The sequence below is a fragment of the Pan troglodytes genome, chromosome 6 (assembly GCF_028858775.2).
Source record: "Pan troglodytes isolate AG18354 chromosome 6, NHGRI_mPanTro3-v2.0_pri, whole genome shotgun sequence".
Classification (NCBI taxonomy): domain Eukaryota; kingdom Metazoa; phylum Chordata; class Mammalia; order Primates; family Hominidae; genus Pan; species Pan troglodytes.
The window spans coordinates 93,978,984-94,003,410 of record NC_072404.2 but is presented as its reverse complement, the minus strand read 5'-3'; the positions used below and the strand labels follow the sequence as shown (position 1 = coordinate 94,003,410).

Here is a 24,427-nt window from a genome sequence, read left to right as displayed (position 1 = left end):
TAAGTTTAAAAAATACAGGTTCAATACAACATTTTTCATTTTTTCTTGTGTCGTGAGTGAAAATCTTTTCTTGTTAAAACACACAAGCCCAAGATTTAGGATATAAACGAAACTCCAGATTTGGTGAAGCAGCTGTACACAGTTAAGCTGCTTGATCTGACACCTCACCAAATCTGGAGGCTCCTTTCCCTCTCCTAAATCACGGCATTTCTCTGTTTGTTATAGTTGACTTCTTCTTCTTCCTTGAATAACTTTTTTTACTTTTCTTCTGGAACAATGTATTTTCTGATTTTTCTTCTATTCAGTCAGCCAATTATCATTTTGTTTTCAGAGTTTCTCCTCATCTTCCTGATTTTCAGCGCTTGAATGTACTAGATTTTAGTTCATAATTATCTTTTCTCTGTACATTCACTCCTTAATGATCTCATCTACTCTCATGGCTTTAAATGCATTTACAGGCTGATGGCTCCAAATTTATATCTCTAGCCCAGGCCTCTCTCCTGATCTCTAAACTCCTGCAACTATTTGTCTACTGGATATCTCTCCTTGGGTAGTTAGCATTAATTCAGCATGAGAAAATGTAGACACCTATTCTTTGTACCTGAAGCTTTTCCTCCCAGAGCCTTCTCCAGCTCCATCCACCCCAGTTGCTCAGGCCAAAGCCCTCGCTAACGTCTTTAACTCCTTTTTCTTACTCCTATATCTAATCCATTAGCAAATTCTACATGCCTTCATAATCTATTCTCTAGATATAAGCTAGATAAAGCGTCTGGCACATAGTAGGTAATCAATAAATATTTGTAGATGAGAAGAATGACAAAATATACCAAATCTCACTCTATTCACTCTTTCTTTCATTATCCATTTAGTTAAATTTCTGCATTTTAGCCTCCAACCTTGTCTTGCTGGTGCCAGCTATGCTTTCAAAATTTTGTTCTTGAAAGAGCTATTATGGTGATAATTTGGAAGGAACCTGTTATTCCATACAAAAGTTTTCAGAAACTACTCATTTCAGAATCAATATCAAACAACTTACAATGAACAAAATGTCATACACAGCCTAGTCTAACTTCTGTGACTCTTCTATACTATACTTTGCAGTCAAGCTGTTCTAGCTCCTGGATACATCAGTGTCATGTTCCCAACTCTGTATCTTTGCTCTTTGGTGTTACTTCTTCCAGTAATGCTGTTTGTCCAATATAAGCACAGCTTTCTGCTTCCTTAGTTCCATTGTTCTTTGTTTAAATGAGCTATTTTCAGAAGGGATTTCTATGGTATATTACAAATTAAAAACATGCATTCCCCCATCCCACCTGCACAAGTGCTGTGTACTTACCTACACTCCCCGCTAGCTCCCTTGACTTTTAGCCTTTGCCATGTGAATTGCCAGTGGATGTTATATAGATTGTTTCTGCTTGAAAAAAAATTGTAATATTAAATCTTCCCTTTTGCACCTCTGCTATCCAGATGAGAAGAATATATCCAGGCTGATCCATCAATCCCAGAAGGAGAACAAGAAACACATGGAGCAGAGCTAAGTTACCCAGCCTAGCTCAGCCTAGATCAGCATCCTGTAACAGGCCCCCAGCCTTGTGGGCTAAATAAACATGTGTTGTTGTATGTTACTGTGTTGTTTTTACTTAGCACTCTGTGGCAATAACTGATATACCTTCTGTGATCGCCCTGTTTAAAATTTAATGTGCACAAGATATAAAACCCAAAATGCACAGATGTTTTAGTATCACATCATCTATAAGATTCTCTTTAATTTACTGACCATTTTAAAATTTAGTACATTACTCTTCTTTTTTGGCAAAAAGGCACCCGACTTGCATGGTTTTCTGTGAGAACTAAGCTTTTGCATGACTCGTTCATGCCTTTGTATCCAATCAGAGCAACACTGACAGCAGATGCTTTGGATATAATTTCCCATTCATCTTAGTTTTTTCTTCACAACATTTGATTCTTGCAGTTGCTGGAATGATTTCCAGAATGAGATTCATTGTATAAGCTTTGAGTCAGGAATTTTAGCATTTTAGAATAAACAAATGCACACAGATTGTTCCTAAAGAACAGGCTTAGGGCCCAGAAATTACAGTACTCCAACCATTCTCTTGCCATTTTTAGTTACTTCATAGCTTAGTAAAATAAGCTCTTTCCAGGCATTCCATGCATTTTTTTGTCCCTAGTTCACCAGCCCTTTTCCACAGTTCTCTTGGGTATTCTCTTTAGAACTTAATATTTAAGCATGGATATAAAAACAATTTGCAACATGAGATTTAGCTGTGTGTGCAAAATTTTATTTATTTATTTTTTTACATATGGTTGAGAGAGTTCATAGCTTTTTATTGATAGCCTGTTATTGCCCTAAGTGAATCATTCAGGAAGTTCAGATCTTATATTTCACTCATGTGGGTCTCTAATTTTTACTCCTTGTATCCTGAGTTATTTAAATTAAGAAGCTCATATAGTAGTTCCAACAGCCTGCTATAATTTTTGTTGACTCAAAAAAAACCCTTTATTCTAAGAAATATTCCACTACTGCCTCAAGTCTTTTAGGAAAGAGGTAAGGTATTAATATATGCACAATTTTTTTTATTAAGAAAGACATTTCTTATGAATATTTAAGCCTATTTAAATTAGTGATTGACAAATCTAACCAATTCATTTTAATCTTCACTGTTGTATTCTAAGAAAATTAAAATAGGATTGCTTTAATTTATAGTAAAAATATATAGGAAATTTCCCATATAGATATATATTGCAGACAATGCTGAATGATCTGTTACACAGTATCATTCAGGCAATAGCTGATTAAGTGTATGTTAGATGAAAACACAGAAAAACAGAAAAAAATATGAAATACTTTATGCAAAATAATCATTATAGCTTGTTCCAAATTAACAACAAAATCAAGTTTTATATTAAAACATATATTATCATTCCTTGGGCAACCTAAAAGAGGAATTTTCATTTTGAAAAAACAAAATTTTTGTTACCTTAAAGGGTAATTTTTGTTTTGGAAAAACAAAAAATTTCCTATGTCTATGGAAACTCTCAGCTACTTTATTTGGTCAATATTAAAATTTCATTGGGTTCTTATTATTTATGGACATATTAATTAATTTTCATGTCATTCAGGAAGAAACATTCTGTTAACATTACATTCTACTTGTTTTCTGCCAGTTCTTTTCAATTCTTGGTAAGTTTTAAATTTTAATATAAAAATTTTATTGTGTGCTTATTATTTATGAATGTATTAATCTATTTTTATGACATCCATGAACAAACATTCCACTAACATTCTGTTCCACTTGTTTTCTGCCAGTTCATTTCAACTCTTGATATGTTTATCTTCCCTTTACAAAGCACACCAATAGAAAAATGTGCTTTGTGCTGAATACTAAATTGAAAATGAATAATACTCCTCACCCACCTTTGATTTTACAGGTATTGTCTTTAGTGAAAGGCAACGTGCCGCTAATAAATTATCACATCAGCAGCTTTACTGCAATGCACCAAAGAGCAGAATAGCTCAACAGCCGATATTTCTGTCCCACAAACTACTGTGCCTACTAACTAGGTTTTTTATGTAAACCTCAATTTGGAGACCTAAGATATACACACAGAAGATACACACACATTGCTCTTTCTGTCCTATACTCTTTTTTTATCTCTGCGGTGGGAGTATGTGTTTAAACATACATTATATTTATTAAAATCTAATTAATCTTGGTTGAACATAAAAAAATGCATTAGATTTTGCAATTTTGAGATGTTTGGTATTTTTACTTCCTGATTACTAAGAAAACCATTAGACCAAAAACACATGTTAAAATACAGTGGACAAATGCTCAGTTAATGATAATGTTAGAATATCAATTAATGAGCTGATCAGATGTTTTTGATAACAAAAGAGAGCTAAGAGGCAGCTGCTCGATCACCTTCTGTTTTCATACCCAGGGACATATTTTGAACTTTTGTATCCCTAATTTTTCTCCCTGTACAATAACATAGCAGTAGCTTATAGGGTTATAGCAATGATTAAGTAGAATAATAAATAAAAACACTAAGAGTAATATAAAGAACACAATAAGTGTTAAATGAATTTGAACTAAACTAGATAATTGGCTTTACACTTGGGTGAACAAGAATTAGTGATAAGCCTAGGAATGTCTACTTGTAGAAAATATTTCTAAAGAATAAAATTTCATCTCCCTCTACATCAGGAACAACATATCCCTCAAAATACTTGAGTATGAGGTACAGAGCTGTATATTTCCATTAATAGAGCTTTTACAATATTGACATTTATGGTTAAGGTAGTTTAATGGAACAAAACAATACTTTTTTCCAGTTACTTATGGATTCCCATACTTCAGAAGAGTAACAGAAAGGGAACAAAAATGATATGAGAACACATTATTTAATGTTTAGGTTAAAAAAAAGTCTTAACTACTACAATACTATAATACAATTTCTCAAAGGTGTGCAATTAGATATTACATCATATAGAATGAGGTAGATTATATTGCAGTAGCAGGTAACCCTACATATCAGGGGTTGAATTCAAACTGCTTACTCTGTTATATGACCAAGGAACTGCAGGGGGAAGAAGGTCTAAAGGCTCATTGTAATCATTCAGGCATGCACAGTGATGGAAACTCCATCTTGGTACATGCTTCCATAATCATTAAAGCAGGCAAAGAGAAGGTAACAATTTATACATATGTTCCTAAAACTTCCTGGAAGTTAAAATTGTTGCTTATGCTAACGTTTTATTGGATAAGGTCACATTGTCAGGGTGATTCCGAATGATCAGACTCAATAAATCGAGCTAATATAACATTAACCAAATTTATGGCAGTTGATGCATAAGACAGGCTAGTTCATTAGTTAATAACAACTATTTATCAGGCTTACTGACAAGCACATTCTACCTTGGTAGGCAAAATACATATAATACCAAATAATAATTAGAGAACTGCTTGTTGAACATGCAATCAAAATATGGTGGTCAATAATGCAATATATGTGTTATATGTGTGTATGTGTGTGTGTATATAAAATATGCGTTATATGTTACAATAGCCAGATGTGTCTATCAACATTTCAGAAGTATATCTATGAGACAGACTGTATAATTAAATCTATAGGTAAAGGTGTCCTGTTCATTAAACAGGATTAATATTCAACACTGCAATATAGATAATGGGCTGACCAACTTCAGTTAAATTTCTTTCTTTAATCATAATTCATCTTTAACTATAGTAATAATTTTCTGAGGTAATATCTGGTTACCTAAAATTAATGTTTACATAATTTTTCTGTCACTTATGTCTTATGTTTTTTCACTTCTAAAGATATTACTGTTACTACCACTGTAATTGTTACTATTTACTAAATGCCTGCAATGTGTTAGGAGCTTTACATGTTTTATATCACTAACTACTTTTAGCAATCTAGTGAAATAAGCATTATTATTGTTATCATCATTTTAGAGAGGAAGGAATTAAGATTTATAAATATTAATTATTTTTCCCCTTATTACCCTAAGGAGAATTTGGCAAAGCAGCAATTCAAATAAAGATCAGTGTGGTACCCAGAATCATTCCTATATTTCACTTGCTCAATTCCATTTTAACAATTCTGAATTTTATTAAGGAGTGTCTTAAGTTTACATTGTTGTCATAATCCATGCCTCCCTTTCCCTCCTCAGTGATCAACAATCAAAAGGACAAATAACTGAGATAACAAGGTTCTAGTCAATTTTAAGGAAGAGCTAAAAGTTGAAGAGTTAAGATTTTTAGAATTCTTTCTTCATTCCTTTAGTTTTTACTTTTGCAGTACGTTTTCTTCATCTAAGAAGAAGAAGAAACTTTTGCAGTACGTTTTCTTCATCATTCCATCATTGAAGGTATCCCTTATTGTCCAGCAGAAATTCTAATTTTCATTGAGCATCTCAAGTTCACACAAATCAAAGTTTTTCAACTGATGGAACTTTAGCTGTAGGGACCACCTCTAGCTTTTAAAGGAGAAATTCAAATTCCTCTTAATGTTATCTAAACCTACTCACTATGAAAAAAGACATCTTATCTTCTAAAAACCTGAAGAAGTAAAAAGTAAAGTCATGGTCCCCATCTTTTACTTTTATCCTATTTTAGAAAAGCCACAGCTCAATCAGGGAATAAGGAACATCCATATGCAACAAAATCATTAGCATGCTATAGTATATGGATGATGATGGCCAAAAGTAAAAGAGAAAATCCATTTCTTCAAACATTCTAGGGTTTTTATTTTCTGAACAGAATTAGTGACTTTTTCAGTTGATCATTTAATTAGCATTTACTGACAGTCTCTGTGTTGTTAAATAACATATGAGGCAGTTTTTAGAACTGTATCCTCATAATCATAATCTCTACAATTTCATGCATGATTAGTCATTTAAATAAATGGTAGTGGCACTCAATCTTCCCTCAAACTGAAATCACAAGATTTTTTTATGTGAAAACATATGTCTCCTCAGTACAGCTAAAGGAATAATTCTGTCCACATTAATGTACACCATCATACATGGTGCAGGATCAAAGTTTAGATACAAAAGTTTAGATACAAAAGGTAAATAATTGTTCTGGAGAAGATGCCGGTTGATAGGTAATGTCAAATATATGTGGTCTATATGCTCTTAGAAACAGATATTTTGGTATATGGTTGGAATCCATTCACAAGAAATTGCAAATGTTTTAGAGCCATAGAAATGCCCGAGGTTGAATTTACATTTAACAATGAATCTCCAAAAGAAAAGGGTGGATAGTAAGGGCGATAATTTCTTTTCCCAGCTGAGTTCTGTATGTTTGAATGGCTAAACTAAAACTGCAGTAAAGTGGCATAGCCTGTATATTCAGTAGAGCAACTACTGCTTTATAAACAGATGGTACCCACAAAATATGAAAAAATAATCTGATCTGCTAATTATAAAAATTTGAACTGCTTAAACATCTAATCTCTTCATAATTCTAAAATTAATATAAATATCTCATCAAATATAAAGATTATTTTTATAGTTACATAAAGGTAGTGTTGACTATTACCAGCTGTCTTATTGAGAACTCTATAAAATTGCTAATAGTCTTACACATATCATATTTGTTCAATAGTTATTCTATTAACAGAAAATTCTGGCATTTTAAAAAGGCAAAATCAAAATTGCAATTTTGTTTGCATTTCCTTGTACCACTTTTTATTGAGTGGCTTTATTTCTGTTTAATGTTAATAACAGATGTGACTTTCACTTCTCCCATCATAGTGGGAATTTCCTTTCATGTGTCAGGTTGTTGTCAGGTTTTCATCACTGTTATCTCCTTCAGTATTCCCTGCAGATGGGTACTACCGACTGTATTCGCTGAAAAGCATTCAATCTGATTGTTTTAATATAGACAATTTTTTAACATTTTAATTTTAAAGTGAATTATGTTTTCAGATTTGCAGTATGCCTGCTGGGTGAGTTAAGGTGTGTCAGGAAATTTTTGTGTGTGTCAGGATCCAGTGCTGTAAAATAGTCAGTGGTATTGATTTGTTCACTGGAAAATGTGATACATCTGTGTAAAATATTATTCAATTGATTTGTTATGTGAAAAGGTGCATCTCTCCATGAAAAACTCTTCCTTAGGGAAATGGAAGATTCCATGGTTGTGAGATATTTTCCTAGTAGTATCTTAAACACAACTTTAAGTGTGTGCATTCTCTTGTTCCCATTACATTCTGTGAATGTTTCTTCAATATTATGATTATTAAAATGTTTATTGTTTTGTTTAATAAGAAGAAAATAAGAAATTAAAACAAGATATGGTTTCAATTTTCAAGACAGTCATAAGAGAAGATGATAAAACGTGATGCAGATAGGAAATGATTATAAAAAGTGTAAATTGTTTTGTTTATTGGATTGATTCTAGGGCAATGTACAGTATGCCTCATTAAAACTCATTTAAAGTGATTGATAGAATTATATAGTGTTATGATGATATAGGTAAAATGGCTTAGCTATTAAGGGTAGAATCATATATTGAAGCCAGGATTAGAGTTGCATACTTGTCATAAACTGGGTATGGAGCTTCTTAGGAGACAAAACCAAGAAGGGAGTATAATAGGCATTAAAGTAAACGTTAAAAGAGGTAAAATAGTGATATAACACAAATACAAAATGAACATGTATTAGGGAATTTTTTTCAACTTATTACAAGAGGATATTAGTAAGATATTAAAATTAGCTCAAGGAGCTAAAGGTCATTTGAGAAATATATATATTTATACACACACATAAAAATAGAAATTGATATGATTAAGTATAATTTAATATTGTAAGCCTCTTGTGTTAGAGACAAAACTGTTTAAGAACCTATAGATATTAAACTTTTGATATTATCTGTGCTACCAGGCAGAAATAATTTAATTTCTACTGACCAAAAATTAGCAAATTTTACACAATATGCAATCTTTAATTTTGAACAAAGATTTGAACTAAATACATTTCCCTAGAAAAATCCCTTAGTGTCTTCAATACTACTTAGGATTGAAATAATATATGGCTTATGATTGGACTTACTTTTCAGCTTTGTTAACTTTTTGTAATATAAGTTATAATAACTAACATTTATTGAGTCCTAACCATGTGTCTGGCACTTGATTAATTTATTTACAGATGTGGATTTACTTACTGTTAGTTTGTTATTTACAAGTGTTAATTTACTTACTCTTTAAAATTACCTTAATTATCTTATTATAATTATTCACCTTCAGATTTTTTTCTGATGAAGAAGTTGAGGCAGAGAAAGGTTCAATAACTTCTAAAATTACAGAGTAGTAAGTGTTAAAGCAGGGATTCAGGTGCAGACAGTCTGCTTTTAGAGCCAGGCCCCTTAATCCCTATGATTTACTGCCAACTGCACAAAAAGAATAGTTTTGTTGTTATTTTGTTTTGTTTTGTGTTTGTTTGTTTTAACCTATCGTGTAGGGGGAAAAGGACACAGTGGATGATAGTTGATAATCAATTTTCGCATCTTTTCATGTGGAATTATATATAACTGTTTTGCACAAGCAATACTTGGTGTAAAATACAAGTATACCACCCAAGTATAGTTTAATAAAATCAATCTTTAGGGGATGAAAACAATGTTGATTAAGCATACAGTTCTCCAAAGTCTTAGTTCAGAACTTGTAAACCCACATGACTGTTAGAGGCCAGGCAGGTTAGATAATGGGTCTTATGGGCTAAGAGGATAGGAGAAAACTGTAGAAAACTGGAGGGCCATTCTCAGCTTAATCTTGGCATTGTCTTGTAGAAATGTGATTGTCAGGCAGCCGGATTTTGTTTTTCAGAGAAGCCTTAATTTTAATGTGAAATCTTCCACTTTTATGCACACACACATACATACATATACACATGGGAATAAAAAGAACTCATAAGAAAACATTTCTTAGGCTTATGAATAGATTGCATATTCTTTATGCAAACTTCCACAGATGTTTTATCTTACAAATATGCTTTTGGTAAGAATTTGGTATCAAAAATATGGGCTATATGCTTTAGTAAAAACTTAGAGAATAAATACTATGTTTCAGATCATTCTTGATCTGCTGGTAAAGTTGATAGATTCTTAAGTAAATTAAGGTATTAAAACAAAACTCAGATTAAAACAAAACAAAACAAACAAAACAAAAAAGGCAAAGGAGCACTTTACAAGGTATTACCAAGATCTTCCTCCAAATAAAGATCAAGAATTATATCAAAAATGAACAAATAAATAATAGAGACTTTTAAATCTTCTCACAGCATTTGGCTGAATTAATGATATTCTAATAATTGCAGAGAGCTTATTATTAATATCTCAACATGCATAAAATGCGTTGCACACATAAAATGCCTAATGTTTAGCAAATCAACTTTTAATATAAATAAACTTCAACATGTACTACCAGATAATAAGAACAAAAACAACAAAACGGCAAACTTCACCTGCCACGTTGTATTGTTTAATATAAACCACATTGAAAACTTATACCAATAAAAGTTAGTTGTAGTTAAGACTTTTCTTTTGGAGAATATACATTTACATATATCTACCAAATATACCAATATTCTTTAAAATCATTTATTTATAAAATGGGGATAACAATACATATTTCATTGGATTTGTGAGAATTAAATGACATTTAATATGTAAAGTAAGAGAAGTAAGGGACATTTAGTAGATACTAAATTAAAGTATAGTATTTTCCTGCTCCACTGCTAACCACTCACTAGACCCCAACAAACATGCCTCATCAGATGTGGAATCAGAAGCAATATTTATTTTACAGTGATATGTCTTGTTTGTTCTTTTAATTTCTTATCTACTCTCTACCCCACTAGCTTACTTGATGTCTGATTTCTTTGAATTTGATTATTTGTGTGCTTTGATTTCTAGTACCTATAGACTCCTTTAATCCTCACTGCTCTTATTTCATCTTGAATCCAATTTCTCAATACAACCTTCATAAATATCAGGTAATAATAATGTTTCAATAAGTTAACAAGAAATAATTTTTTTAAATACATGAACATATTAATGTATTGAGCACATTGCTAACTGAAACATGAGAGAAGATTGAAACACATATGTAGCACTCATTGCCTTCAAGAATCACAGTGTTAGGTTATGAACCTGGAAATATTTTAGGGGAGACTATAAACTTTACCACTTTGAAGGTAGCTGTATTTAAAAACAAATATATGTACATAGATGAACGAAACTCAAACAAGTAAATAGCAATAACGGTTGCATATGGTAAGATACTAAATATTAATAACATAGCACATATTATGATGTGACAGGAATGCAAGAGAAGAAAGACTAAACCAGAGTAGAGCATGAGAAAGGGATTTGTGGATGAACGTTTGACTTAAGACATAAAAGTAAATTTTTGACTATGAAGAAAAGGTGAAATGTACCAAGTGATAAAGAACACTGAACAACAAACCAAGATAAGAATAAATATGGTAACTGCACTAAAAGTGGGTGATAATTTTGACTGATGAATAGCATTCTTTTATTCATTGAGGCAGTTAAATATTTAATGCATGTGCACCATGTGAGACTTTTTTCTAAGGTCTAGATGCACATTAGGAAAAAGAAATAAACTTCCTTTCTATTATAAATGAAAAGTAAGAAAAGGCAATTAGTGAGAAATATTTTTGGATATACAACACTAAGGCTTTAAGTAAGCCTGTTTTTTTATTTTTTTTTTCAAGCTCCTCTTCACATGCTGTTTGTTCCCTCTGTTTAGAATGCTAGCCTTCTTATCTTTACTGCCTACCTTGCTAGTTTATTGCTACCATTTTTAAAACCTCCCTATGATAAGCCTTCTGTGGCATCCCAAATTCAGTTAGATTCTCCTGCCTTTTCAACACTATTTGATTGTTCTTTCTTAAGACATTTCACATTTCTTATTTCACATAGTGTATGTGAATATTTTTATATTTTTCTCTTACTGAACTGTGGGTTTTGTGAGGGTGAGGACAATGTCTGCTTTGCTTCCTAATGCCTACTAATGTAAGATATCATTACATTAATCTTTATGCATTTTAAAAGCTCAGATGTTTTATAATGGGTAAAAAGTAGTTATCATAAGCTCTTTAATTAAAAACACTCAACTATTCTAGGCCCAGAAAATTATATTTTAGGCCAAAAGTAATTGTAATTATGTTAGTAAAACCACTCCTGATAATTTTTCAGAATTTATGATTAATGAGAAATAAGCAGAGAAGTAAATATCTTAATTTTCAAACAGAGGAAATGAGTAAAGCTCAAAACTACATAGCTCACCAAGGAATTTTTGACTGGTTTCTTAGCACATGACACAGTTAGGCTTAGGAATGTTGAGAATGCTGGCAGTCAGCATGAATTTACTAGAAGCTAGTCATGTCAAACAAGTGTCATTTCCTTTTTTTATTTTTAACTGTATTATTAGATTCCTAGATCAAATGATTGCTGAAGACATAGGCCATAGTAGTTGTCAAAAATGTCTCCTTGTACCTTATGAATAAGGGAAATAAATGCTTCTAGGTGATAGAAGAACTGAATGGTTAGATAATCTTAAGAATATATATGAGTGGATTGCAAACTAAATGAAATGGAATAAGTTCTTTAAGAAAACGGATATAACTCCTGTAATTCTAGCCACAAGAGAGCCCTTTGTTCCTTTCAGGTCCTGAGACTAACATAGAAAGCCATCTAGAAACCATGCAGTGGTGTTGCTCCAGGAATGTGGGTGTCACACCATGTCTCACATACTTCAAGCCCTAAGCAGATACAGCAAGGTACCATTTTGAGAGCCCAGTCCTCACCAGACTGCATCCAGTCCTGGGGGCCAAGCCCAGCCCTGGAGCCCCACTGATATCCCACACACACACACAGCCTGGAGGCACTGCTGGCTGCTGCAAACAGGCCCAAGATGTGAGCCATTGGCAATGACCTTCCTACCCCCAGGAGCAGAGCCACAGTGCACTGCTGTTGCCCCTCACCCCTACTCGAGTATTCTACTGAGGTCCTAGAGATCACCCTGTTCCTACCTGCTACAGCCAACACCCCCACACACCACTAAAGGACCCGAGAACAGGCCTGCTTGGCCCAGCTCCATACTTCATCCTAGTGGCCAAACATGTCATCCAAGGACTTGGGTTTATCCCTGCTTTATCCACCACCATTGGCACCAGAGCTCTCCTTCTGGAGGCATGAAGATAGGCCCACTTAACCTGCCACTATCATCACAGCTGGCACCCACCCACCCATTCCATGAGTGGGCATGGGGATTGGCCCATCCAGCTGATTGAGCCACTGTCAAGACCAAAGCAGACCACTTGGGGAGCCAGAGGATTGTTTTGCCGCTGCTACTTCCATCATCCACGTCATGCTGAAGCCCAGGGACCCAAGAGCCCACCCACCTGGATGGCCTAGTGCTGCCACTGCTGGCACCCAAGAAAGCCACCTGGAGGCCCAGGAATCTGTCTTCCTGAACATGCCAACCATGGTGCCAGCATATGCCACTTTGGAGCCCAAGGACAAAAATGCTTGTCCTGCTGTTGCCCCCACTGGGGCCCGAGGACTGGCTTACCAGACATGCATGTCCCCATCAAAACTGTACTGTAGCATCCACTAACAAATGCAGCCTAAGCCACTGAAGAAATCACAGACACTAATGACACTGTTTACAACTGAAGAAATCATACGAAGTCTGCACTAATACATGCATCTAGAATGAAAGCTAAAGTGGCCTACCCAAACAACATCATAAGTACACCTTCAGGAAAAAGTCCACTAAATGAAAGCAAATTCAAAAAACTGGAAGAAGTGACTGTTACATCAGATGGAAACATATCATTGTAAATACATAAGAAACATGAAAAACCAAGAAAATATATGACACCTTCAAAGGAAGACAATAATTCTCCAACAATAGATTCCAATGAAAAAAAATTATAAATCCCAGATAAAAAATTCAAAATAGAGATATTAAATAAGCTCAGAAAGCTCTGAAAAACAATACAAAGGAACCAGAAAAAACTATCCAGGATATGAGTGAGTAATTTACCAAAGATGTAGATATCATTAAAAAAGAACCAAACAAAAATTCTGAAACTGAATAATTCATTGAATAAATAAAAAATACATTCAAATGTTTAAACAATAGACTAGATCAAGCAGAAGAAGGAATTTCCAAAGTTGAAGGCAAGTCATATGAAATAATCCAGTCAGAAAAAAAAAAATTAAAAAAAAATGAACAAAGCTTTTGTGACATATGGGACACCATAAAGGAATCATGTATGCAAATTTTGGGGGACCAGGTGTGGTGGCTCATGCTTGTAATCCCAGCAGTTTGGGAGGCCAAGGCAGGCAGATCACCTGAGGTCAGGAGTTCGAGACCAGCCTGGCCAATGTGGTGAAACTACACAAAATACAAAACTAGCTTGGGCATGGTTGTGCACACCTGTTATCCCAGATACTCAGGAGACTGAGGCAGGAGAATCACTTGAACCTAGGAGGCAAAGGTTGCCGTGAACCGAGATCACACCGCTGTACTCCAGCCTGCGTGACAGAATGATACTCCATTAAAAAAAAAAGGCATCCAAGAAGGTCATAAGAAAATGAAATGATAAAAAACCTATTTAAGAAAATAATAGCTGAAACCTTTTCAAGTCTAGCAAAAGATTTAGACTTCCACAGAAAAGAAGCTCAATGATCCTTAAACAGATACAATGCAAAAATATCTTCTTCATGGCACATTATAGTTAAGCTAACAAAATCAAAGACAAGGACAGATTTCTGAAAATAGCAAGAAAAAAGTGTCTAATCACTTTTAGTTAGTCTAACCCCTGTCAGACTAACACCAGATTTCTCAGCAGAAAACTTAGAGGTCAGGAGAAAATTGAATGATACATTTAACGTGCTAGGAAAAAAAATTGTTAGTCAGAGATGCTGTACCCAGAAATATTATGCTCATAAAGGAAGAGAAATTAAGTCTCCCACAGACAAGCAAAAGCTGAGGGAATTCATCACACCTAGACTAGCCCCCCAAAAATTCTTAAGGACATTCTACATTTAGAAGTGTAAAAAACAATATCTACCATTATAAAAAGACACAAAAATATAATATGCACTGGTAAAGCAAATACACAAATGAGAAACAAAGTATGCAAATGTTATCTCTACCAAAAATTACCAAATCACAATGATAAACAATAAGAAAGATAGGAACGAAGGATATACAAAAAAAATCAGTAATCAGTTAACAAAATGACAGGCATAAGCCTCACATATCAATAATAATCTCAAATGTAAACAAATTAAAATTTCCACTTAAAAGATACAGTCCAGCTGGTGGATTTTTTTAAAGTCCCAAATATATGCTGCCTACAAGAAAATCATCTCCCCTAAAAAGATGCATATGGACTGAAAATAATAATACCTAAGAATAAATTTAACCAATGATGTAAAATACCTCTACCAAAAATAATAATAATAATACAAAACTCTGATGAAAGACACTGAAGAGAAAATAAACAAATGGAAAAACATTCCTTGTTTATGACTCAGATGAATTAACATAGTTACAATGACCATACTACCCAAAGCAATCTATACATTCAGTGCAATCTATAGATTTAGTACAATCTCTATCAAAATATCAATGTCATTTTTCACAAAAATAGAAAAAATAATCTTAAAATTCACATAAAATCCAAAAAGAGCCCAAATAGCCAAAGCAGGTCCTAGGCATAAAGAACAAATCTGAAGCCATCACACTAACTGACCTCAAAATATATTACAAGGTTATAGTAACCAAAATGGCATGGTATTGCTATAAAAACAGACACAGGGACCAATAGAACAGAATAGAAAACTCAGACATAAATCCATGTATTTACACCAACTGCTTTTTGACAAAAGTGCCAAGAACATGCATCAGGGAATGACCTCTTCAATAAATGATGCTGGGGAAATTGGATATTCATAAGGAGAAGAATGAAACTGGATGCCTATCACTAAGCAAATAAAAAACCTATTTCAATATGGATTAAAGGCTTAAATAAAATACCTGTAACTATAAAAATATTAGAAAAAAATGTAAGGGAACACTTCAGTATATTTGCCTAAGCTAACACATCAAAAGCATAGAGAGCAAAGACAAAAATACAAAAATGTGACTATATTAAACTTAAAAGCTTTTGTGCAGCAAAGAAAACAATCAACAGAGTGAAGAGATGACTCGCAGAATGGCAGAAAATATTTTCAAACTATCTGACATGGAACTAATATCCAGAATATATAAGGAACTCAAACAATTCAACAGTAAAAAAAAAATCCCATGAAAAATTGGGCAAAGGACATGAATAGACATTTTCCAAAAGAAGACATACAAATGGCCAAGTGTATAAAGTTCAGTGTCACTAATCATCATGGAAATGCAAATCAAAACCACTATGACAGATTATCTTACCCTAGTTAGAATGGCCATTATTAATTGACCAAAAAAAAAATATCAGATGCTGGTAAAAAATGCAGACAAAGGGGAACTCTTATGTATTGTTGGTGAGAATGTAAATTAGTGCAGCCACTACAGAAAACAGTATAAAGATTTCTCAAAAAAGCTAAAAATGGAACTACCATATGATCCAGCAATCCTGCTGCTGGATATTTATCCAGAGGATAAAAAGGTATTATATAAAAAAAGATACCTGCCTTTCTTTGTTTATTGTGGTGCTATTCACAATAGCAAAGATAGGAAGTCAACCTAAGTGTCCATCAACAGACAAATGAATAAAGATAATGTGGCATATATACACAGTGGAATGCAATTTGGCCATAAAAAAGAATGAAATCATGTCACTTACAGCAGCATGGTTGCTGGAGGTCATTAAGTGAAATTAGACCAGCACAAAAAGACAAATATTCCACATTCTCAATCATCGTATGTGTGAGCCAAAAAGTTGGCATAATGATAGTTACTAGAGGCTGGGAAGGGTATGTGGGTTGAGATGGGCAAGATGAAGTGAGGTTGATTAATGTATACAAACATACAGTTAGGTAGAAGAAATAAGATCTAATGTTGAATAGCAGAGTGACTATAGTTAACAACAATGTATTGGATATTTAAAAATATCTAGGAGAGAGGACTTGAAGTGTTCCCAACTGTATTAGTTCGTTTTCATGTTGCTGATAAAGACATACATGAGACTGGGCAATTTACAAGAGAGATTTAACGGATTTACAGTTCCACGTGGCTGGAGAGGCCTCACAATCATGGTGTAAGGCAAGGGGAAGCAAGTCACTTCTTACATGGATGGCAGCAGGCAAAGAGAGAGAGCTTGTATAGGGAAACTCCCATTTTTAAAACCATCAGATCTCATGAGACTTATTCACTATCATGAGAACATCATGAGAAAGACTCACCCCCATGAGTCAATTACCTCCCACCGGGTTCCTCTCACAACACCTGAGAATTATGGGAGCTACAAGATGAGATTTTGGTGGGGACAGAGAGCCAAGCCAGATTATTCCACACCTGGCCCCTCCCAAATCTCATTTCTTCACATTTCAAAGCCAATCAATCAAGCCTTCCCAGCAGTCCCCCAAAGTCTCAACTCATTTCAGCATTAACTCAAAAGTCCACAGTCCCAAGTCTCATCTGAGAAAAGGCGACTCCCTTCTGCCTATGAGCCTGTAACATCAAAAGCAAGTTAGTTACTTCCTAGATACACTGGGGGTACAGGCATTGGGTAAATACAGATGTTCCAAATGGGAAAAATTGGCCAAAACAAAGGGGCTACAGGACCCATGCAAGTCCAAAATCCAGCAGGGCAGTCAAATCTTAAAGCTCCAAAATGATCTCCTTTGACTCCATGTCTCACATCCAGGTCACACTGATGCAAGAAGTGGGCTCCCATGGCCTTGGGTAGCACCTCCCCTGGGGCTTTGCAGGGTATAGCCCCCTCTTCTGGCTCCTTTCATGGGCTGGTGCTGAGTGTCTGCAGCTTTTCCAGGTGCATAGTGCAGGTTGCCAGTGGATCTACCATTCTGGAGTCTGGAGGATGGTGGCCCTCTTCTCACAGCTTCACTAGGCAGTGCCACAGGATGGTATCTGTGTAGGGGCTCCCACTTCACATTTTCCTTCTGCATTGCCCTAGCAGAGATTCTCCATGAGGGCTCCTCCCCTGAAGCAAACTTTTGCTTGGGTATCCAGACATTTCCATACATCTTCTGAAATCTAGGCAGAGGTTCTCAAACCTCAATTCTTGATTTCTGTGCACCCATGGGCTTAACACCATGTGGAAGCTGCCAAGACTTAGGGCTTGCATCATCTAAAGCAACATTCTGAGCTGTACCTTCACCCATTTTAGTCATGGCTGGAGCGGCCAGGACCCCAGGCACCAAGTCCCTGGACTGCACATAGTACGGGGACCATGGGCCCTGCCTACAAAACCATTTTTTCCTCCTAGACCTCCAATCCTGTGATAGGAGGGGCTGCCATGAAGACCTCTGGCATGCCCTGGAGACGTTTTCCCCATAGTCTTAGGGATTAACATTCATCTTCCTGTTACTTATGCAAATTTCTGCAGCAGGCTTGAATTTCTCCTCAGAAAATGGAATTTTCTTTTGTGTTACGTGGTCAGGCTGCAAATTTTCCAAACTTTTATTTTCTGCTTGCCTTATAAAACTGAATACTTTTAACAGCAGCCAAGTTATTTCTCAAATCCTTTGCTGCTTAGAAATTTCTTCTGTCAGATACCCTAAATCATCTCTCTAAATTTCAAAGTTCCACAAATCTCTAGGGCAGGGGCTAAACACCACCAGTCTCCTTGCTAAAACATAACAAGGGTCACTTTTGTTCCAGTTCCCATGTTTCTCATTTCCATCTGAGACCACCTCAGCCTGGACCTTATTGTCCATATCGATATCAGGCTTTTGGGCAAAGGCATTCAACAAGTCTCTAGGAAGTTCCAAACGTTTCCACATTTTTCTGTTTTCTTCTGAGCCCTCCAAACCATTCCAGCCTCTGCCTGTTACCCACTTCCAAAGTTGCTTCCACATTTTTGGGTATCTTTTCAGCAATGTCCCACCCTACTGGTACCAATTTACTGTATTGGTCCATTTTTGTGCTGCTGATAAAGACATACCCAAGGCTGGGCAATTTACAAAAGAAACAGGTTTAATGGACTTATAGTTCCTTGTGACTGGGGAGGCCTCACAATAATGGTGGAAGGCAAACCCCTGTTTTTAAAACCAATGGATCCCGGGAGACTTATTCACTGTTCAAGAACAGCATGGGAAAGACCCACCCTTATGATTCAGTTGTCTCCCACAGGGTCCCTCCCATAACGTGGGAATTATGGGAAGACGAAATTTTGATGGGGACACAAAGCCAAACCATATCACCACCACATAGAAATGAGAACTACTCAAGGTGAGATAAGCCATGAATACCTAGTCTTGATCATTACATATCCTATACATGTAACAAAATATCACATGTACCCCATAAATATGTACAAATATTATGTATGTTATATACATAATCTTTCTCTCTCTCTATCTCTTGCTCCTGCTTTTGCAATGTGAAGTACCTACTCCTGCTTTGCCTTCACCATAAATAAAAGCTACCTGAGGCCACCCCGGAAGTGGAAGGATGATGGTGCCATGCTTGTATTCCCTGCAGAACCATAAGCCAATTAATCTGCTTTTCTTACAAATTGCACAGTCTCAGGTAATGAGATTTAGCAATGCAAAAATGGCCTAATACAATGAGATTAATATTTAAATCAGTAGACTTTGAGTAAAGCAAATTACCCTCCATAATGTGAATAAGCCTCATTCGGTCAGTTGAAAATGTGTATAGAAAAAAGCTGATCTCTCTCAAAAAAAGAGGAAATTCTGCCAGCAGATTGCCTTAAGACTTGAACTGCTGCATCAACACTTCCCTAGTTCAACCCTTCCCTATGTCTTCAGTGTGCCAGAGTACCCTATAGAATTTGAACTTGCCAGCCTTGCAACTATATGAACCAATTCCTTAAAATAAGTCTCTCAGTATATAGATATAAATATGGATATAATGTTTATGTATTTGTGTATAAGTATGTGCACATATATGCACAGTCACATATTGCTTAACAACAGGGATGTATTTTGATAAATGTGTCATTAGGTGATTTTGTCACCTTGTGAACATAATAGAGTATACTTACACAAACCTAGATGGTCTAGCCTACTACACACATAGACTATATTGTATAGCCTACTGCTCCTAGGCTACAAACCTGTACAATATGTTGTACTGAACACTATAGGCAATTGTAAGACAATGTTAATATTTGTGTATCATGAAAAGGTACAGTAAAAATGTGCTCTAAAAGTTAAAAAATGGGAACATCTCTATAGGACACTTACCATGAATGGAACTTGTAGGACTGGAAGTTGTTTTGGGTGAGTCAGTGAGTGGTGAGTGAATGTGAAGGCCTAGGAGATTACTGTATACTACTGTATACTTTATAAACACTATAATCTTAGGATATACTAAGTTAATTCAAAATATTTTTTTCTACAATAATAAATTTTTTGGGGCTTACTGTAACAGTTTAGTTTAGAAACTTAATTTTTTAACTTTTTGATTTTGTAATAAATTAAAATACAAACATTTTGCATAGCTGTATAAAATGGTTTTCTTTATATGCTTATTTTTATAAGCTTTTTCTATTTTATTTATTTATTTATTTTACTTTTTAAACCTTTTTCTTAAAAAACTAAGATGCAAACACACACATTAGTCTAGGCCTACAAAGGGTCAGGATCATCAGTATTCCTTTCTCCTCCACATCTTGTCCTGCTGGAAGGTCTTCAAGGGCAATAACACACATGGAGCTGTCATCTCCTATGAGAACAATGCCTTCTGGAATACCTCCTAAAGGACCTGCCTGAGGCTGTCTTACAGTTCATTTATTTTTATAAGTAGAAGTGTACTCTAACATAATGACGAAAAGTATAATATAATAAATAAACCAGTAACAAGATTTTATTATTATTATTATTATATATTATGTACTGTCTATTACTGTATGTGCTATATTTTTATACAACCGGCAGGGCAGTAGGTTACACATTACTCACATGTTTGTGGTGATGCAGGTCTAAACAAACCTACTGCCCTGCCAGTCATAGGTTATTGGTCAATTGATTTTCAACAAGAGTCCTTTCAACAGTGCTGAATAAACTGGATAACCATATGAAAAAAAAAAAAAAAAAACCTTTGACCCTTAGCTTATATCAGTTAAAAAGAATAAAAAGTTGACTTGAAGTGGTCGGTAGGTCTAACTGTATGGCTGAAGTTTTAAAATTTCTAGAAGAAAATGAAGGGGAAAAAAACCTTCACAATGTGTAATAGGCAAACATATCTTAGGACACAAAATGCACAAATCATAGGAGAAAAAGAAAACATATATTTTATCAAAATTAAAAACTTCCGTTTTTGAGAGAACCATAAATTCATAAACTGGGAGAAAATAATGGTGAGAAATAAACACATTCACATGATATAAAATTATTTTAAAAATATGGAACACTTGCAATTTAGTAGTAAAAAGAAAAACTATCCAATTAACATTTTGACCAAAAAAAAAAAAAAGAGAGAACACAACTTTACCAAGGAACAAATGCAATACAGTTGGCCAACAATTATGTGAAAAGATACTCAACATCATTTGCCAGTAGGGAAATGAGAGTTACAAATTAGTGTAGTGTCTTATAAAGTTAGAAATGCAATTATCTAATGACTCAAAAACTCTATACTTAGGTATTTTCTTAAGAAAAACAAATGCATACATCCACACAAAGACTTGAAACAAATGTTCATTGAAGTTTTATGCATAAGAGCCAAAACCTGGAAACACCTCAAATGTCCATCCACTGATGAATGGCTAAGTAAATTTTGGTATCGATAGATAGATAGATAGATAGACAGTTAGATAGACCAAGGAGTACAATCAGCTATAGAAAGAAATTTCACTGATTTATACAATAGCTGGTATAAACAATTTACAATCTGTACAATATAGAGTGATATACACAATGGCATGAATGGATATTAAAAACATTATGTTGAGGAATAGAAACAGACACAGGAATTTCATAATTTGAGATTCCATGTAATGTAACCACAAAGCACCAAAGTATCATGATGGGAAGCAGATCAGTGGTTATTTGTGGCTCACAATAAGGGGGCAATTGACTGAAAAGGTAAATAAAAATAATGTATTGGAATAATGAACATTTTAATCTTAATTTGTACTGGTGATTATAAAGGTTTATGCCTTTATATAGAAAAAAGACATCAACATGTAAATTTCATATGGATGTTTTCATATGTATATAAGTTACCTCTCAAAAAGGTTTTTCTAAAACAAAACGGACATATGTATAAAGACCTCAACTAGAACATTGAAGACATACAATTAGAGTATGATTTTCTGCTTTGCCATTAAATTTTGGTAAGTTAATTATTCTCTGACCTTCAGTTTCTTCATATGCAAGGCAGAGAATATGATGGGCCCTGACTCTTAGAATTAATGGGAGGTATAAATGAAACTGCATGTAAAATGCATAGGACAATGACTGATATTCAATATATAATAGCTTATACTTTAGAAGGAGTGAGACTTATCCCTAAGCTAACTTCCAACAAATTTATAGTAAGTTTAACATATCAAATTCATGGTTGGATAAAATTTGACTGTACTCTAGAGTTTTATTTGTGTGCATTTTGAGACATTTAATATTATTCAAGGGAAGTATCTGAGACATTTTAGTGAGACCCTCTCAGCAGATCCATAGAACTGCAAATTACTTTTGTGCACAAATAGGAACATGGCTGTGATGAGATGGGAAAAGTTTTCCCAATCGTAGTGAGGTAAGCCACAGAGGTTAATAACTTTGTCTGCTAGGAAGCTATAGTTCTAGGATAGAGGAAAACTCTAGTAAGTGTAATGAAAGAGATTGCCCAGAAAACTTAAGGCACTGATATAAATGAATGGGCTGTTGTGAATTCAAAATCCAGAAATAAGCTAATACATTCTTACTGACTCTGATAGAATAAACAAATGACACAACCTCTAATGTGCGTAATATGCACACAGAGAAACTTGTGGAAAAAAAGTGTAGTGAATATTATCCATTTTGCTGCTTTTCTGAATGTTGAATTTTGTTTTCACATATTTTAAAACATTTCTATTAACTATGCAAAAGAATGAACTAACTGATTGTGGGATGACACTCAGAGTTCACGTTTAAGTTGGAATGGTCTCTTATTTACATACATTTGTCATTTGTTTCAAATATTCCCTGGAATTTGTGATTAAGAAGCAATCAGTCTTCTCCATACTTTCATGCCACTTCGGGTTATTAATTATTTAATCTACTTTTGTTTTTATTTAAAGTAAAAATCATATAAAAGATATATTTCTGAATAAAAATAGTAAAATTTGATTCAATTTTGACATGCAAAAATTTGGTAGCCACTTAAGTTTTCAAAGAAAAACCAGAAGGAGGTCTTTTTCTCTGATGCAAGGGCGATAGTATAATTTGGAGACATTTTTACTTTTTACATTGTCAATCACGTTGTAAATGTTGGGACAGATAATTCTGGCGCTACCTTATGTGGAATGGTTGAATTCTATCTATTCAATGATTAAAAGATTTAGGATTCTCCATGTTTCAGCTAATGGGCATACTAACATTTCCTTAAATTATAGGCTTCTAGAGAGATGAGAATGTATTGTGAGACTGATTATTTTTTAACTGGATACAACATGATAGTTTAATCAATAAAAATCTGTTGCTGGTATAAAATCAGTATTGCAGTTATGTCTTACTCTAATGAAAGGTACACAGGGAAAAAACTTTCTAAGTAATTCATCCATTTGCTTGCTTTGAAACAACTTTTACATGTATTATTTGTTTCCTGATAAAATATTATTTTAAATTATAGTAATAAAATTGTACCTAAATGTAAAATGAAAATAAAACATTTTTGTTTTCTAATTCTAAAACAATAGTAATTAATAATAGAATACTAATTACAAAAATAGAATATGCCTTTCAATGTCAGAGTTATGTGCATGAAAATATATTAGTGAGATGTAAAAAGTAGTCAGAAAATAAAAGGAAAACTGCTTTAACAAAAATGAGTGTCATTGATCAAGGAAACTGGGAAAAGTAAAGACATGCTGAAATGAATCTGTCTGATACCCAAGAATAATTAGGCTCTAGTTTATGACTTTCATTAGATTTAACATAGGATGTTTGGTTCATTTTTTTCTGTTTCTTGGGACTCTGACATCACTTATATAATTCATTATCCAATTCATTTGTCTGATTCTTTCTGCAAACTATGAAGACCGATGTCTCTTGCATTAAATGCACAATTTAGTGCCCCGCCTCACCCAAAAAATTATCCTGTAGTTTTTTAAAATTATTTTAGAATTTCTATGATGTTGTTTTTCCTTAGGTTTAAATAAAATATTGGAAGTATATGAGTATTCCTTTATATGAACCTGAACCTTTAAGAGATTTACATTTAAAAAAATTTTAAGAATACTGAGATATTGCTTAGTTTCAAGATAGTAGTCACTTATTCACTCATAAAATAGCCATAAATGTGTAATAGGTACTGTGCTAGGTACCAAGAATACTATTTTGAGAGCCAAAGACTCAGTTATGTGGCAGATCTTATTAGGAGTGGCTTTCAGAAAAAAAATAAATAAATAAGTGTGTTAAAGGAAACCAACGTAAGATTTTTATCTCTGAAAAATTTCTATATCATTACTACGAATAATAATTTTACAGAGCTT

The 24,427-nt window shown here is 34.1% G+C and overlaps 1 long non-coding RNA gene across 1 annotated transcript in view; it reads left to right on the top strand.

Annotated features, from left to right (window-relative positions):
• Positions 1-1,592, top strand: part of LOC134810546 (uncharacterized) — a 232,019-nt gene extending 230,427 nt beyond the window's left edge. Inside the window, exon 3 of the long non-coding RNA XR_010158892.1 lies at positions 1,468-1,592. This is a non-coding gene — a long non-coding RNA (uncharacterized LOC134810546). The remainder of the gene's footprint in view (positions 1-1,467) is intronic.
• The last annotated feature ends 22,835 nt before the right edge of the window (positions 1,593-24,427 follow it).